The following is a 19428-nucleotide window of genomic DNA, read 5'->3' as shown; positions in this document are numbered from 1 at the left end:
GTGCCCAGGGCACTGCTCAAACGGAGTGCACTCCATAGAACACAGGGTTGCCATGTGTCCTGCATCCCAGGAGTCATTGGTTTTGGTTTGTCTCCACTCAGTCGCTCAGACCACGAAACCAAAGCCTTGTGAGTTTTACACAGTGTTGCTGGCGCCTGATTCTGGGACCCCCCCCCCCACACACAATGCTGCTTTTTACTGAACAAGATATTTTGAAACTTAACTGTAACTTAACAGCTTTGAGTTTGGTCACAGATCTGGGACCAGGCTACTAAAACAGATCTGGGACCCCCCACAACAGTTTGTTGTTTGTTTGGTTCTCTCAGAGTTACATCTAAATCTAGACTCTGATTACTAGCCTCTGAAACACTACTAAAACAGATCTGGGACCAGGCTACTAAAACAGATCTGGTCCCAGTGTTGTTTTGGAAATAAAACAGATCTGGGACCAGGCTACTAAAACAGATCTGGGAATTAAAACAGATCTGGGACCAGGTTATAGCAACAACAGATCTGGGACCAGGCTACTAAAACAGATCTGGGACCAGGTTACTAAAACAGATCTGGGACCAGGTTACTAAAACAGATCTGGGACCAGGCTACTAAAACAGATCTGGGACCAGGCTACTAAAACAGATCTGGGACCAGGTTACTAAAACAGATCTGGGACCAGGTTACTAAAACAGATCTGGGACCAGGCTACTAAAACAGATCTGGGACCAGGTTACTAAAACAGATCTGGGACCAGTTACTAAAACAGATCTTACTAAAACAGATCTGGGACCAGGCTACTAAAACAGATCTGGGACCAGGCTACTAAAACAGATCTGGGACCAGGTTACTAAAACAGATCTGGGACCAGGTTACTAAAACAGATCTGGGACCAGGCTACTAAAACAGATCTGGGACCAGGTTACTAAAACAGATCTGGGACCAGGCTACTAAAACAGATCTGGGACCAGGCTACTAAAACAGATCTGGGACCAGGCTACTAAAACAGATCTGGGACCAGGCTACTAAAACAGATCTGGGACCAGGCTACTAAAACAGATCTGGGACCAGGCTACTAAAACAGATCTGGGACCAGGTTAAACAGATCTGGGACCAGAAAACAGACTGGGACCAGGTTAAACAGATCTGGGACCAGGCTACTAAAACAGATCTGGGACCAGGCTACTAAAACAGATCTGGGACCAGGTTACTAAAACAGATCTGGGACCAGGTTACTAAAACAGATCTGGGACCAGGTTACTAAAACAGATCTGGTATGGGAATAAGGTAGGTGAAAATGGGTGGGCTATTTTCCTATAGACATGGAGTACAGAGAAATACTTACTAACAGGTTCACTGTATTGTGTAGTACTCTCATCATGTGAAGAAGCCTACAGTACCTTCCTCTTTTGTGACCTGGCTTCCTGTTTGTGACCTGGCTTCCTGTTTGACAAACTAAAGTATATTGGGACAGGGCTACTCCTGTTCGGCTTTTTAAGGGAAAGTAAAAAAGTGAATCATTGCTGGTGTATCACTGAATGAGGCACACTAACTAGTCCTTTAGGGGGACACACACCAAAAAAAACACAATGCCCATTTAAAAAAAAAAAATTTACTCCAGGATTAGGCTTTATATGTGTCTGGGGAAACTGGGCCTAAACGTTGCATCAGGTTAAATGCTTCGCTGCAGAGAGACCTGCACCTGGGACAAGAGATCAAATGCAACTTTGTCACCTGTGCCGAATACAACAGGTGTAGTAGACCTTACAGTGAAATGCTGAATACAACAGGTGTAGTAGACCTCACAGTGAAATGCTGAATACAACAGGTGTAGTAGACCTTACAGTGAAATGCTGAATACAACAGGTGTAGTAGACCTCACAGTGAAATGATGAGTACAACAGGTGTAGTAGACCTTACGGTGAAATGCTGAATACAACAGGTGTAGTAGACCTCACAGTGAAATGCTGAATACAACAGGTGTAGTATACCTTACAGTGAAATGCTGAATACAACAGGTGTAGTAGACCTCACAGTGAAATGCTGAATACAACAGGTGTAGTAGACCTCACAGTGAAATGCTGAATACAACAGGTGTAGTAGACCTTACAGTGAAATGCTGAATACAACAGGTGTAGTAGACCTCACAGTGAAATGCTGAATACAACAGGTGTAGTAGAGCTGACAGTGAAATGCTGAATACAACAGGTGTAGTAGACCTCACAGTGAAATGCTGAATACAACAGGTGTAGTAGACCTTACAGTGAAATGCTGAATACAACAGGTGTAGTAGACCTTACAGTGAAATGCTGAATACAACAGGTGTAGTAGACCTCACAGTGAAATGCTGAATACAACAGGTGTAGTAGACCTTACAGTGAAATGCTGAATACAACAGGTGTAGTAGGCCTCACAGTGAAATGATGAGTACAACAGGTGTAGTAGACCTTACGGTGAAATGCTGAATACAACAGGTGTAGTAGACCTCACAGTGAAATGCTGAATACAACAGGTGTAGTATACCTTACAGTGAAATGCTGAATACAACAGGTGTAGTAGACCTCACAGTGAAATGCTGAATACAACAGGTGTAGTAGACCTCACAGTGAAATGCTGAATACAACAGGTGTAGTAGACCTTACAGTGAAATGCTGAATACAACAGGTGTAGTAGACCTCACAGTGAAATGCTGAATACAACAGGTGTAGTAGAGCTGACAGTGAAATGCTGAATACAACAGGTGTAGTAGACCTCACAGTGAAATGCTGAATACAACAGGTGTAGTAGACCTTACAGTGAAATGCTGAATACAACAGGTGTAGTAGACCTCACAGTGAAATGCTGAATACAACAGGTGTTTCACCTTACAGTGAAATGCTGAATACAACAGGTGTAGTAGACCTCACAGTGAAATGCTGAATACAACAGGTGTAGTAGACCTTACAGTGAAATGCTGACTTACAGGCTCTAACCAATAGTGTGAAAAAGGTGTTAGGTGAACAATAGGTAAGTAAAGAAATAAAACAACAGTAAAAAGACAGCCTATATACAGTAGAGAGGCTATATACAGTAGAGAGGTTATATACAGTAGAGAGGTTATATACAGCAGAGAGGCTATTTACAGTAGAGGCTACATACAGTAGAGAGGCTACATACAGTAGAGAGGCTACATACAGTAGAGAGGCTATTTACAGTAGAGAGGCTACATACAGTAGAGAGGCTACATACAGTAGAGAGGCTACATACAGTAGAGAGGCTATATACAGTAGAGAGGCTATATACAGTAGAGAGGCTATATAGAGTAGAGGCTGTATACATTAGAGAGACTATTCGTCATTGTGCTGAAATTGTTTTCTTTGGTTAAGACACTATAACAACTTCCAAACGGTAGGCAATTAAGGTCACAGTTATGAAAACTTAGGACACTAAAGAGGCCTTTCTACTGACTCTGGCATGAGGACTGCAGATGTGGCCAGGGCAATAAATTGCAATATCCGTACTGTGAGACGCCTAAGACAGCGCTACAGGGAGACAGGACAGACAGCTGATCATCCTCTCAGTGGCAGACCATGTGTAACAACACCTGCACAGGATCGGTACATCCGAACATCACACCTGCAGGACAGGTACAGGATGGCAACAACAACTGCCCGAGTTACACCAGGAACGCACCAGGTCCTTCTGTAGCTCATTTGGTAGAGCATGGTGCTTGTAACGGTAATGCTGGACCAGACAAGATTGGCAAAAAGTCCTCTTCACTGATGAGTCACGGTTTTGTCTCACCAGGGGGGATAGTCGGATTCGCGTTTATCATCAAAGGAATGAGTGCTACACCGAGGCCTGTACTCTGGAGAGGGATCGATTTGGTGGTGGAGGGTCCGTCATGGTCTGGGCCGGTGTGTCACAGCTTCATCGGACTGAGCTTGTTGTCATTGCAGGCAATCTCAACGCTGTGCGTTACAGGGAAGACATCCTCCTCCCTCGTGGTACCCTTCCTGCAGGCTCATCCTGACATGACCCTCCTGCATGACAATGCCACCAGCCATACTGCTCATTCTGTGCGTGATTTTATTTTTATTTATTTATTTATTTCACCTTTATTTAACCAGGTAGGCAAGTTGAGAACAAGTTCTCATTTACAATTGCGACCTGGCCAAGATAAAGCAAAGCAGTTCGACACATACAATGACACAGAGTTACACATGGAGTAAAACAAACATACAGTCAATAATACAGTATAAACAAGTCCTCTTTAGTGTCCTAAGTTACGATGTGTGCAAATGAGGTGAGATAAGGGAGGTAAAGGCAAAAAAGGCCATGGTGGCAAAGTAAATATAATATAGCAAGTGAAACACTGGAATGGTAGATTTGCAGTGGAAGAATGTGCAAAGTAGAAATAAAAATAATGGGGTGCAAAAGGAGCAAAATAAATAAAATAAATACAGTAGGGAAAGAGGTAGTTGTTTGGGCTAAATTATAGGTGGGCTATGTACAGGTGCAGTAATCTGTGAGCTGCTCTTTCCTGCAAGACAGGAATGTCAGTGTTCTGCCATGGCCAGCAAAGAGCCAACAATACATCACGCAAAGCAGGCACAACTGGCAGTAAGAGTGTCCGTGATTGAGTCTTTGAATGAAGAGATGGAGATAAAACTGTCCAGTTTGAGTGTTTGTTGCAGCTCGTTCCAGTCGCTGAACTGAAAAGAGGAGCGACCCAGGGATGTGTGTGCTTTGGGGACCTTTAACAGGATGGGACTGGCGGAACGGGTGTTGTATGTGGAGGATGAGGGTTGCAGGAGATATCTCAGATAGGGGGGAGTGAGGCCTAAGAGGGTTTTATAAATAAGCATCAACCAGTGGGTCTTGCGACGGGTATACAGAGATAACCAGTTTACAGAGGAGTATAGAATGCAGTGATGTGTCCCATAAGTACTAAACCATTCAGACAATACTGGGACCTCCTACCAAACCATTCAGACAATACTGGGACCTCCTACTAAACCATTCAGACAGTACTGGGACCTCCTACCAAACCATTCAGACAGTACTGGGACCTCCTACCAAACCATTCAGACAATACTGGGACCTCCTACCAAACCATTCAGACAATACTGGGACCTCCTACTAAACCATTCAGACAGTACTGGGACCTCCTACTAAACCATTCAGAGAGTACTGGGACCTCCTACCAAACCATTCAGACAGTACTGGGACCTCCTACTAAACCATTCAGACAGTACTGGGACCTCCTACCAAACCATTCAGACAATACTGGGACCTCCTACCAAACCATTCAGACAATACTGGGACCTCCTACCAAACCATTCAGACAATACTGGGACCTCCTACCAAACCATTCAGACAATACTGGGACCTCCTACCAAACCATTCAGACAATACTGGGACCTCCTACCAAACCATTCAGACAATACTGGGACCTTCTACCAAACCATTCAGACAGTACTGGGACCTCCTACCAAACCATTCAGACAGTACTGGGACCTCCTACCAAACCATTCAGACAGTACTGGGACCTCCTACCAAACCATTCAGACAGTATTGGGACCTCCTACCAAACCATTCAGACAGTACTGGGACCTCCTACTAAACCATTCAGACAGTACTGGGACCTCCTACCAAACCATTCAGACAATACTGGGACCTTCTACCAAACCATTGAGACAATACTGGGACCTCCTACCAAACCATTGAGACAATACTGGGACCTCCTACCAAACCATTGAGACAATACTGGGACCTCCTACTAAACCATTCAGACAGTACTGGGACCTCCTACCAAACCATTCAGACAGTACTGGGACCTCCTACCAAACCATTCAGACAGTACTGGGACCTCCTACCAAACCATTCAGACAGTACTGGGACCTCCTACCAAACCATTCAGACAATACTGGGACCTCCTACCAAACCATTGAGACAATACTGGGACCTCCTACCAAACCATTGAGACAATACTGGGACCTCCTACCAAACCATTGAGACAATACTGGGACCTCCTACCAAACCATTGAGACAATACTGGGACCTCCTACCAAACCATTCAGACAGTACTGGGACCTCCTACCAAACCATTCAGACAATACTGGGACCTCCTACCAAACCATTCAGACAGTACTGGGACCTCCTACCAAACCATTCAGACAGTACTGGGACCTCCTCAAACCATTCAGACAGTACTGGGACCTCCTACCAAACCATTCAGACAGTACTGGGACCTCCTACCAAACCATTCAGACAGTACTGGGACCTCCTACCAAACCATTCAGACAGTACTGGGACCTCCTACCAAACCATTCAGACAGTACTGGGACCTCCTACCAAACCATTCAGACAGTACTGGGACCTCCTACCAAACCATTCAGACAATACTGGGACCTCCTACCAAACCATTCAGACAGTACTGGGACCTCCTACCAAACCATTCAGACAGTACTGGGACCTCCTACCAAACCATTCAGACAATACTGGGACCTCCTACCAAACCATTCAGACAATACTAACCTGGGGTGGCAGGGTAGCCTAGTGGTTAGAGCGTTGGACTAGTAACCGGAAGGTTGCAAGTTCAAACCCCCGAGCTGACAAGGTACAAATCTGTCATTCTGCCCCACTGAACCCACTGTTCCTAGGCCGTCATTGAAAATAAGAATTTGTTCTTAACTGACTTGCCTAGTTAAATAAAGGTAAAATTAAATACTGGGACCTCCTACCAAACCATTCAGACAGTACTGGGACCTCCTACCAAACCATTCAGACAGTACTGGGACCTCCTACCAAACCATTGAAACAGTACTGGGATGGAATTCACTAGAAACCCAAAAGTCAGCCTGGTACAGGACAGCGGTGAGATCCAGATGTGGAGGCTCTACACTTTTTCTTTCGCACTCCATATGAACATCTTGATTTACATTTGGCTCTCATGGCTCCCTTTTAACTCTCACATGCCCTCTGCACCTTCTACCTCTTAGTGCTGTCGGGTTCAGGAGCAGGCTATAAGAAGTAAGCTGTCATTCTCTCTGGGGGGGGGGGTCCTGTAAGGCGCTGTGTACAGGCTCGTTGTGGGAGGGTGTGTAGGTCCTATAAGGCTCTCTGATCAGGCTCTGTGTGGGAGGGTGTGTAGGTCCTTTAAGGCTCTCTGATCAGGCTCGTTGTGGGAGGGTGTGTAGGTCCTATAAGGCGCTGTGTACAGGCTCGGTGTGGGAGGGTGTGTAGGTCCTATAAGGCTCTCTGATCAGGCTCGTTGTGGGAGGGTGTGTAGGTCCTATAAGGCGCTGTGTACAGGCTCGGTGTGGGAGGGTGTGTAGGTCCTATAAGGCTCTCTGATCAGGCTCGGTGTGGGAGGGTGTGTAGGTCCTGTAAGGCGCTGTGTACAGGCTCGTTGTGGGAGGGTGTGTAGGTCCTGTAAGGCGCTGTGTACAGGCTCGGTGTGGGAGGGTGTGTAGGTCCTGTAAGGCGCTGTGTACAGGCTCGGTGTGGGAGGGTGTGTAGGTCCTGTAAGGCGCTGTGTACAGGCTCGTTGTGGGAGGGTGTGTAGGTCCTGTAAGGCGCTGTGATCAGGCTCGTTGTGGGAGGGTGTGTAGGTCCTATAAGGCTCTCTGATCAGGCTCGTTGTGGGAGGGTGTGTAGGTCCTTTAAGGCTCTCTGATCAGGCTCGGTGTGGGAGGGTGTGTAGGTCCTGTAAGGCGCTGTGACTGACATTGTAATGTGCGTCTACGTGTAACCCTACGTGGGCTGCGGCCCAGGATAGCTCTCCACTAACGGGATTAGAGACGGAGTGAGGAGGAGGGAGCGGCCCAATGTGAGACACGCAGGGACTAGGGGATTTGGCTTTAAATAGTCCCCCCCCGGAACAGGACAGGACAGGACGGGTAACTAACAGGTAACTAACCAACACAGACGTTGGTCAACCTGAGAGGAGACGAATATCCAAATTTACCACCTGGAATAGCAGCTTCTTTTAACACCTTTTTGTCTTTCAGCCAAATCAGGCGACCACCTGCAGAAGCTTAGGCCACAAAGTGAGGAATTCAACAAGCTCTCGTCTATACAAGTACAAGAAGCTTATCACGAAGCTTGACCAAAACAAACTGAACGACCACCTGTAGAAACTCTCCATCTACACGTTGAGTAGAAGAAGCTTTAACCCGACTTGGCAAAGGACAACAAGATGTCGTCGAAGGATAAGTTGGAGGGTCTGGTGAAGCGTATGGAGTTGACCCTGACGGAGATGGAGGCTCTGAAGCTCCACTGTGGGAAGCAGAGTGAGGAGCTTAGCCAGCTGGTGGTGGACCTCCGCAGGGAGAACCAGGAGCTTCTGGAGAAATATAGTCAGCTAACTCTGGACATGAAGGAAGCCAAGGAGATTATAGAACGACTACAGGATACAAAGTACGCCTTTGACGCCAAAGAGAGACAGGCACGCAAACTCAGCAAGCAACTGTGAGAAATAGCGAAGGAGATGACGGTTGAAATTGGCTCTGAGGATCTTAAGGGGGGGGACATAATCCCACCGGGGCATGAACTGGAACGAATCAATGGAGAGGGAGAATGGACTGTGTAAAAGGGAGCATGGAGGGATTGACGGTGGGTGAGAAGGTTAGGGTGGGTTATTAGACGGATGGGAGAAAGTGGGTAAAAAGTCTGAAAAAACGAGGATGGATTATGTAAAATGCAAAAAGGAAAATGCCTGTTTTATTGGGGGGGGGGGGTTTGAGTTGTCCAAATGGATTAGGGCAAGGGTTTGGCATGTCATGTAAGGTTGGTGTAGTTTGTTCTTCTAAATGTATAGACTGTATAATTTGTGTGTGTGTGTGTGTGTGTGTGTGTGTGTGTGTGTGTGTGTGTGTGTGTGTGTGTGTGTGTGTGTGTGTGTGTGTGTGTGTGTGTGTGTGTGTGTGTGTGTGTGTGTGTGTGTGTGTGTGTGTGTGTGTGTGTGTGTGTGTGTGTGTGTACATTTTAACCGACGTCGAGGATGGGATGAATGTAAAGTGTAGTAATTCCAATGGGAACTTAAATGCTGTGGCTTAGTGTGTACTTTAACGCTGGATTTAGATTCAATGACCAAGACAGCAGATTGGGGATTTCTGTGAGGAGAGGATGTGGGGACTGTGGATTCTAGCAGAGGGCCCATCCTTGCCTCGACGTTGGTTAAAATGTGCATACACACACACAAATTATACAGTCTATACATTTAGAAGAACAAACCTCTCCAACCCTGTCCCTGGATAGATACCCTCCTGTAGGTTTACACCAGGGCTCTCCAACCCTGTTCCTGGAGAGCTGCCCTCCTGTAGGTTTACACCAGGCCTCTCCAACCCTGTTCCTGGAGAGCTGCCCTCCTGTAGGTTTACACCAGGCCTCTCCAACCCTGTTCCTGGAGAGATACCCTCCTGTAGGTTTTAACTCCGACCCTGTTCCTGGAGAGATACCCTCCTGTAGGTTTTTGCTCCAACCCCAGTTGTAACTAACCTGATTCATCTTTTCAACCAGCTAATTATTAGAATCAGGTGCGCTAGAATAGGGTTAGAGTGAAAACCTACAGGATGGTGGCTCTCTGGGAACAGGGCTAGAGAGCTCTGAGGTAAACTGTAACAGAGACATTTAAAAGGGTACCCTAGTCCCTATTTAGTGCACTACTTTTGACCAGGGCCTACAGTCCCACCTGGCACCCTATACCCTATAAGTAGTGCACTAAATAGGAAATTGTGTGCCATCATTGTGCTCACATGGTGTTCTACAGGGGGGGAAAAACTGTAGTTAGTAACAGCCAGGTTGGAAGATCCTCAAACGAAAGTTTAAGCATCTATCAAATGACAGTGGCTGGGTTGGTAAGTGTGATAGTGTTGATTAGACACAAAAACAAAAGAAACCATCTGATAGTGGATTTGGGTGATCACGTGTTCACTGACCGATGGTAAGTGTGATAGTGTTGATTATTCACTGACCGACTATAAGCACACCCTGGTGCGTGAACACGTGAGGTCCTGTTCTATAGAGATTTACTCGAGCCCATCTGGACCTCCAAGCCAGTTCCACTTCTTTTTTTTCTTCTTTTTAAAATTCTTCCCCCTTTTTCATTTTTTGTTGTTGTTTGTTTTTTGTTTTTTTGTAATGTAACCTTTAATTTAACTAGGCTGATTTAGACCAGGTGGGGTGATGTTAGTCAGGGCCTGATTTAGACCTGGGACACCAGGTGGGGTTGATATTAAGGATCAGGGCCTGATTTAGACCTGGGACACCAGGTGGGGTGATGTTAAGGATCAGGGCCTGATTTAGACCTGGGACACCAGGTGGGGTGATGTTAAGGATCAGGGCCTGATTTAGACCTGGGACACCAGGTGGGGTGATGTTAAGGATCAGGGCCTGATTTAGACCTGGGACACCAGGTGGGGTGATGTTAAGGATCAGGGGCTGATTTAGAGCTGGGACACCAGGTGGGGTGATATTAAGGATCAGGGCCTGATTTAGACCTGGGACACCAGGTGGGGTTGATATTAAGGATCAGGGCCTGATTTAGACCTGGGACACCAGGTGGGGTGATATTAAGGATCAGGGCCTGATTTAGACCTGGGACACCAGGTGGGGTGATATTAACGATCAGATAGAAACAAATAAATCAGCTGTACTCCGGATCTTGTAGGGTAAGAGTTGAGTACCCCTCTACTAGATTACCATCAAATGCACCCTCTATCCACCTCTATGCCATGCACGCTCAGACGGCAGCGGGAGGAGATCAAGACGCCCCGACACACAGAGGATTACATCACTGATGGGCATTGAGCCAGATCCGGCCGTGGAACTGCTTGGGGTATACAGGACATTAAATGGACACTTGGCAATCACAGAGTTTTCATTATGTATAGTCTTTGGTACCTACATCTATGGGGATACATAGGATGGACATGACAAAAATGGACAATGGCTATTCTACTTTGTCATAGAGTATGAGTCACTTTGTGAATATGGACCCTGATTGCTCTCCCCCTCCATCTCCATTTCTTACTCTGGCTATCATAGACCCAAGTCTTCCCCCTCTAGCTATCATAGACCCAAGTCTTCCCCCTCCAGCTATCATAGACCCAAGTCTTCCCCCTCCAGCTATCATAGACCCATGTCCCCCCCCCTAGCTATCATAGACCCAAGTCTTCCCCCTCTGGCTATCATAGACCCAAGTCTCCCCTCCAGCTATCATAGACCCAAGTCTCCCCTTCTAGCTATCATATACCCAAGTCTTCCCCTTCTAGCTATCATAGACCCAAGTCTTCCCCCTCTGGCTATCATAGACCCAAGTCTTCCCCCTCTGGCTATCATAGACCCAAGTCTTCCCCCTCTAGCTATCATAGACCCATGCCCCCCCCCCCTAGCTATCATAGACCCATGTCCCCCCTAGCTATCATAGACCCAAGTCTTCCCCCTCTGGCTATCATAGACCCAAGTCTTCCCCCTCTGGCTATCATAGACCCAAGTCTTCCCCTCTGGCTATCATAGACCCAAGTCTTCCCCCTCTGGCTATCATAGACCCAAGTCTTCCCCCTCTGGCTATCATAGACCCAAGTCTTCCCCCTCTAGCTATCATAGACCCAAGTCTTCCCCCTCTAGCTATCATAGACCCAAGTCTTCCCCCTCTGGCTATCATAGACCCAAGTCTTCCCCCTCTAGCTATCATAGACCCAAGTCTCCCCATTCTAGCTATCATAGACCCAAGTCTCCCCCTTCTAGCTATCATAGACCCAAGTCTCCCCCTTCTAGCTATCATAGACCCAAGTCTCCCCCTTCTAGCTATCATATACCCAAGTCTTCCCCTTCTAGCTATCATAGACCCAAGTCTTCCCCTTCTAGCTATCATAGACCCAAGTCTCCCCTCCAGCTATCATAGACCCAAGTCTCCCCCTTCTAGCTATCATAGACCCAAGTCTTCCCCTTCTAGCTATCATAGACCCAAGTCTTCCCCTTCTAGCTATCATAGACCCAAGTCTCCCCTCCAGCTATCATAGACCCAAGTCTCCCCCTTCTAGCTATCATATACCCAAGTCTTCCCCTTCTAGCTATCATAGACCCAAGTCCCCCCCCCCCCAGCTATCACAGACCCAAGTCTTCCCCTTCTGGCTAGATCCAAGTCTGAGTGATGACCACTTTATAGCACTACTGTCTTATTTGGTCATTCATCAAAGACCATTACATGCTTTCCCTACAATTTGACGACTTTAATTCCCTTAAATTTCAATGCCATAATTTCGGGAAAACATCCAGGTCCCAAATGACACAAATGTATCGAAGTTCCAAGATGATCAAGTTGAACGATTGAACAACAACAACAATGCAAATTGAAGAGATTATAATAAAGATCTTGCTGATTATGTGAAAACTTACCGTTGGTCTTTATTGAGAACGTTATATCGCTCATTCTGTTTACATGCGGAGGGAGAAATCTCATAGTGGCTCTTGAATTGATGGTTTAAAGGCTTATAGGTAAGCATTTAACGGTAAGGTATTTGGAGCATGCGACAAATAAAAATGTAATTTTACCCATAATTCCACAGAGCAGATATACCACTAGGTACTACTGGGCTGTCCATAATAGCAGTTTGTTTTCGGTATTTCTGCCTAAAAACGAGTTGAAGCTAAAATCACTGTGCTAGTAAAATGACCTCAACCCCCCCCCGAAAGAGAGGAGAGAAACCTCACCCCTAAAAGAGACGTGGTGGGGAGGGGAAGCCGGTTCTGGGAACACATGGAGGTAGTTTTCTTAAACACAGTCTTTGTACGGGCTCTGGCGGTTTCCTGTTTTTTTAAAACCCAAAATAAGCTCTCTGTTTAACTAACTAACTGATCCTCTCTGTTTACTAAACTAACTGATCGTCTCTGTTTACTAACTAACAGATCCTCTCTGTTTACTAAACTAACTAATCGTCCCTATTTACTAAACTAACTGATCCTCTCTGTACTTCTCAAGTGGTAGTTTAACAAGAGACATGGTAGGGATCAATGGTCATGGATACAACAAATATTAACAAGTCAACGTCTAAACGTCTCTTTCACAAGGTCTTTCTTTCGGATTATATTTAATTCCTCTCGTGGTCTCTTTCACATTTCTGTACTTCATTTCCTGAAGGAAAATTCTCCAAAATGTGTGGGAAAACACAACTAATTGTTAGTGATTATGACATCTGCCTTGAAGCCGTTCATGCTTTAGGCTTTATGACACCCCTTATTTATAGTGTATGTTTGACATGTTCAACCTCAGATGTATTACGTTGCTATATTTCATTTCTCTCCTTTTATGATCCTTAACTGCCGAGGCGGAAGGTAGACTGGTGGTTAGAGTGTAGAGGAGGTAGGTAGCCTAGTGGTTAGAGTGTAGAGGAGGTAGGTAGCCTAGTGGTTAGAGTGTAGAGGAGGTAGGTAGACTAGTGGTTAGAGTGTTGGACTAGTAACCAGCAGGTAACCTAGTGGTTAGAGCGTAGGACTAGTAACCAGCAGGTAGCCTAGTGGTTAGAGCGTAGGACTAGTAACCAGCAGGTAACCTAGTGGTTAGAGCGTAGGACTAGTAACCAGCAGGTAGCCTAGTGGTTAGAGCGTAGGACTAGTAACCAGCAGGTAACCTAGTGGTTAGAGCGTAGGACTAGTAACCAGCAGGTAACCTAGTGGTTAGAGCGTAGGACTAGTAACCAGCAGGTAGCCTAGTGGTTAGAGCGTTGGACTAGTAACCAGCAGGTAGCCTAGTGGTTAGAGTGTTGGACTAGTAACCAGCAGGTAGCCTAGTGGTTAGAGCGTAGGACTAGTAACCAGCAGGTAGCCTAGTGGTTAGAGCGTAGGACTAGTAACCAGCAGGTAGCCTAGTGGTTAGAGTGTAGGGCCAGTAACCAGCAGGTAACCTAGTGGTTAGAGCGTAGGACTAGTAACCAGCAGGTAGCCTAGTGGTTAGAGTGTAGGACTAGTAACCAGCAGGTAGCCTAGTGGTTAGAGTGTAGGACTAGTAACCAGCAGGTAGCCTAGTGGTTAGAGCGTTGGACTAGTAACCAGCAGGTAGCCGAGTGGTTAGAGCATTGGGCCAGTAACCAGCAGATAGCCTAGTGGTTAGAGCGTTGGACTAGTAACCAGCAGGTAGCCTAGTGGTTAGAGCGTAGGGCCAGTAACCAGCAGATAGCCTAGTGGTTATAGCGTTGGACTAGTAACCAGCAGGTAGCCTAGTGGTTAGAGTGTAGGACTAGTAACCAGCAGGTAGCCTAGTGGTTAGAGTGTAGGACTAGTAACCAGCAGGTAGCCTAGTGGTTAGAGCGTTGGACTAGTAACCAGCAGGTAGCCGAGTGGTTAGAGCATTGGGCCAGTAACCAGCAGATAGCCTAGTGGTTAGAGCGTTGGACTAGTAACCAGCAGGTAGCCTAGTGGTTAGAGCGTAGGGCCAGTAACCAGCAGATAGCCTAGTGGTTAGAGCGTTGGACTAGTAACCAGCAGGTAGCCTAGTGGTTAGAGCGTTGGACTAGTAACCAGCAGGTAGCCTAGTGGTTAGAGCGTAGGACTAGTAACCAGCAGGTAGCCTAGTGGTTAGAGCGTTGGACTAGTAACCAGCAGGTAGCCTAGTGGTTAGAGCGTAGGGCCAGTAACCGATAGGTTGCTAGATTGAATCCCAGAGCTGATAAGGTAAAAAAAATCAGTTGTTCTGCCCCCTGAACAGTTAAGCCACTGTTTTAAGGCTGTCACTGTAAATAAGAATGTATTCTTAACTGACGTGCCTAGTTAAATACAATAAATAATTAATTTCTCCAAAATGTAGAAAACACAACCAGCTCTTTTGAGATCTGATTTAGGGCTAGGTATACTGGAGCTACCAGCCTAGTATACTGGAGCTACCTGCCTAGTATACTGGAGCTACCTGCCTAGTATACTGGAGCTACCAGCCTAGTATACTGGAGCTACCTGCCTAGAATACTGAAGCTACCTGCCTAGTATACTGGAGCAACCTGCCTAGTATACTGGAGCTACCTGCCTAGTATACTGGAGCTACCTGCCTAGTATACTGGAGCTACCTGCCTAGTATACTGGAGCTACCTGCCTAGAATACTGAAGCTACCTGCCTAGTATACTGGAGCTACCTGCCTAGTATACTGGAGCTACCTGCCTAGTATACTGGAGCTACCTGCCTAGAATACTGGAGCTACCTGCCGAGTATACTGGAGCAACCTGCCTAGTATACTGGAGCTACCTGCCGAGTATACTGGAGCTACCTGCCGAGTATACTGGAGCAACCTGCCTAGAATACTGGAGCTACCTGCCGAGTATACTGGAGCTACCTGCCGAGTATACTGGAGCTACCTGCCTAGAATACTGGAGCTACCTGCCGAGTATACTGGAGCTACCAGCCTAGTATACTGGACCAACCTGCCTAGTATACTGGAGCTACCTGCCGAGTATACTGGAGCTACCTGCCTAGAATACTGGAGCTACCTGCCGAGTATACTGGAGCTACCAGCCTAGTATACTGGAGCAACCTGCCTAGTATACTGGAGCTACCTGCCGAGTATACTGGAGCAACCTGCCTAGTATACTGGAGCAACCTGCCTAGTATACTGGAGCTACCTGCCTAGTATACTGGAGCTACCTGCCTAGTATACTGGAGCTACCTGCCGAGTATACTGGAGCAACCTGCCTAGTATACTGGAGCAACCTGCCTAGTATACTGGAGCTACCTGCCTAGTATACTGGAGCTACCTGCCTAGTATACTGGAGCTACCTGCCTAGTATACTGGAGCTACCTGCCTAGTATACTGGAGCTACCTGCCTAGTATACTGGAGCTTACCCAGAGGGCTACAGGTAGCCTCCTAGCCTGGCTCAAGACCTGTTTGTGCTGTCTTTCCGACTCCTATTGTCATTGTCCACCAAACATAACGCCCCGTAGGAGTTGACATTGGCAAGACAGCACAAACACGAATGTACATTAGTAATTGTAACACCCTGGTAATAAGGGTGATATGACACACAACCTGACACCGCTATTTATATATTTTTATTTATTTAACTAGCCAAGACAGTTAACAACAAATTCTTATTTATAATGACAGCCTACTGGGGAACAGTGGGTTAACTGCCTTGTTCGGGGGCAGAATAACAGATTTTTTTATTTTGTCAGCTCGGGGTTACTAGTCCAACGCTCTAACCACTAGGCTACCTGCTGGTTACTAGTCCAACGCTCTAACCACTAGGCTACCTGCTGGTTACTAGTCCAACGCTCTAACCACTAGGCTACCTGCTGGTTACTAGTCCAACGCTCTAACCACTAGGCTACCTGCTGGTTACTAGTCCAACGCTCTAACCACTAGGCTACCTACTGGTTACTAGTTCAACGCTCTAACCACTAGGCTACCTGCTGGTTACTAGTCCAACGCTCTAACCACTAGGCTACCTGCTGCCCCATGCCAGACTCATTGTAATGCTATAACCACTGGCATGTAAAAACGAAAATAACTAATTAAAAGTTAATCCTGCATATTCATTCTGAGAAGAAGGATGTTTAAATCTTCAAACTTTCATTAACAGTTATTTTTTACAATCTGAAATTATAGCCTCAAAAATAAAGTCTCTATTTGAGTTCTGCACATAGGCGCAATGTAACCACCACCACGAAGATAAGGCAAGATGCGGTTAGCCTGAGTGACTCTGACAGAGGAGGTTTTAACACCGACTGGACCATAGTTGCTGGAAGTAAGGGTACTGCAGCACCCCACCCCCCACGAATGAAAAGAAAAACGTTTCTCCCCCACAAAAGTAGTGGACTGAGCCTTTAATAATAGGCGTCTGTAGCGCGGGTAACTCTCCTCTTTGAAGAAAACCATTTGCAGCACCCACAAACTACTTCCAGTGGCTATGGACTCGACTGTTTCTCCTGGTTTCAATATACTGTTATTAAAAAGGGAAAGTAGAAGTGTCTAGTAGCTAGAGAACCTGTTCAGAACAGGGGTTGTCTTACAACGACATAGACAGGGCTCTATACTCCAGAACTCAAACCCTCCCCTGTACACCGGAGGCACCACAACACCAGCGCAGCGAAAAAACACAAGGTGTTTTTGGACAGTTCAAGGGACGCAGAAACGCTTCAACAGGTAAATTCGACCAACTTTTATTAGGATTTTGAGGCATATTGTAAGAACAAATTATTGGGTAGTTTCTGGAAAACCAAAGACTTTTCCAAGAGTTGTTTTTCACATTCTACTGGGCTTTCCGAGTTTACAAATGAACGAACGTTAGCAGCATTCACCGATGATAAACGGAGGCTACCTATAGTTTTTTTTCTGGCAAATAGTTTCCCCCACAGGGTTTTGGCTATCTCCACCCTGCTGCAGGACTCTTAACAGCAGCATGCACAGACTGGCGGTGTGGACAGCATCACTTTTTTTTTCACTCTAAAGAAAATTCCCTGTTTCTATATTACATTTACATTACATTTAAGTCATTTAGCGGACGCTCTTATCCAGAGCGACTTACAAATTGGTGCATTCACCTTATGACATCCAGTGGAACAGCCACTTTACAATAGTGCATCTAAATATTATTCTGTGCAATACTTAGTGTTCAGGATGTACACACACACACAACACTTAACTGTACTTGCTGTATCCTGTTATCACAACACTGATTAAATAAGGTATTCACAATATGCATGACTTTTTTTGATGGACCATCCCTTCAGTGTGTGTGTACGGTATGTATGCGTGCGCGTGTGTGTCTATTCGACGCGCGCGCTCACGTGTGTGAAGTGTGTTTTTACATTTTTATTTATTTTTATTCCACCTTTATTTAACCAGGTAGGCTAGTTGAGAACAAGTTCTCATTTGCAACTGCGATCTGGCCAAGATAAAGCAAAGCAGTGTGAACAGACAACACAGAGTTACACATGGAGTAAACAATTAACAAGTCAATAACACAGTAGAAAAAAGGGGAGTCTATATACAATGTGTGACAAGGAATGTGTCTTTGCTACTGTGGACAAGGAGCTCAGTCCTTTGATGGTGTTACGCTTCGATCACAACCGACAGTGTTGTTGCATTGCAGTACACCAGAATTACATTAATTTGCCATGAAGCTGCGTTTTGCCATGCAGCATTGCGTCGCGGAGGCAGTTGGAAGTGCGTTCGGTGTGGCGCATACTTTGGATTTATCGAACGTATGCGTCGGACAGTATGCGTAGACGGCTTGACAGAAATGGTAGCAGGAGGTGAATGTTGCATACATATCCAGATGATGCTGTCGGAGTGTTCGAAGCGTTAGCGAGAGTTGAATCCTTGCCCTAACAGGTTGAGCACAGTAGGTTCATAGAGACGCTGACACCAATAACAAGCTTCAAGTGAGTGCAATTATGGGTAGTCAGATCAGTCCCGAGCAGTGTCCGCCATGTTGCCCCTGACTCGGCCGCTCACTGCCTCCCAGACGTCTTGGCAGCGTCAAATCAAATCAAGCTTTATTTATACCGCACATTTCAGACATGGAATGAAACGCAATGTGCTTTACAGGAAAAAAAACGAGAAAAAAACGATGCAAATAAAAGCTGAAATATTTACTACAGTAAGGACAGACGCTGGTAAACGAGAAGCAAGTACGGGGAGTGAACATTTGAATAAATATTGGAAGTGAAACAGAACAAGGACAGGGTCTGGACAGGGGAAACAAAATGACATTACTGCAGACAAGGGGAAGAAACGGAGGAAGTGACAGATAGAGGGGAAGAAACGGAGGAAGTGACAGATAGAGGGGAAGAAACGGAGGAAGTGACAGATAGAGGGGAAGAAACGGAGGAAGTGACAGATAGAGGGGATGAAACGGAGGAAGTGACAGATAGAGGGGATGAAACGGAGGAAGTGACAGATAGAGGGGAAGAAACGGAGGAAGTGACAGATAGAGGGGATGAAACGGAGGAAGTGACAGATAGAGGGGATGAAACGGAGGAAGTGACAGATAGAGGGGATGAAACGGAGGAAGTGACAGATAGAGGGGAAGAAACGGAGGAAGTGACAGATAGAGGGGAAGAAACGGAGGAAGTGACAGATAGAGAGGAAGAAACGGAGGAAGTGACAGATAGAGGGGAAGAAACGGAGGAAGTGACAGATAGAGGGGAAGAAACGGAGGAAGTGACAGATAGAGGGGAAGAAACGGAGGAAGTGACAGATAGAGGGGAAGAAACGGAGGAAGTGACGGAGAGTGACAGATAGAGGGGAAGAAACGGAGGAAGTGACAGATAGAGGGGAAGAAACGGAGGAAGTGACAGATAGAGGGGAAGAAACGGAGGAAGTGACAGATAGAGGGGAAGAAACGGAGGAAGTGACAGATAGAGGGGAAGAAACGGAGGAAGTGACAGATAGAGGGGAAGAAACGGAGGAGTGACAGAGGGGATGAAACGGAGGAAGTGACAGATAGAGGGGAAGAAACGGAGG

General features: G+C 46.2%; 1 protein-coding gene across 2 annotated transcripts in view; it reads left to right on the top strand.

Annotated features, from left to right (window-relative positions):
• The first annotated feature begins 16750 nt into the window (after window positions 1–16750).
• LOC124046801 (papilin-like) overlaps window positions 16751–19428 on the top strand; it is a 78679-nt gene continuing 76001 nt past the window's right edge. Inside the window, exon 1 of one of the 2 annotated variants that reach the window (XM_046367558.1) lies at window positions 16751–17103. The gene's annotated coding sequence lies outside the window, so the exon portion shown is untranslated. The remainder of the gene's footprint in view (window positions 17104–19428) is intronic. The other variant, XM_046367560.1, reaches the window with a different exon arrangement.

This window comes from Oncorhynchus gorbuscha, linkage group LG10 (assembly GCF_021184085.1).
Source record: "Oncorhynchus gorbuscha isolate QuinsamMale2020 ecotype Even-year linkage group LG10, OgorEven_v1.0, whole genome shotgun sequence".
Taxonomy (NCBI): Eukaryota; Metazoa; Chordata; class Actinopteri; order Salmoniformes; family Salmonidae; genus Oncorhynchus; species Oncorhynchus gorbuscha.
Note: the sequence above shows the minus strand (reverse complement) of the source record. Positions and strands in the feature narration are given on the sequence as shown.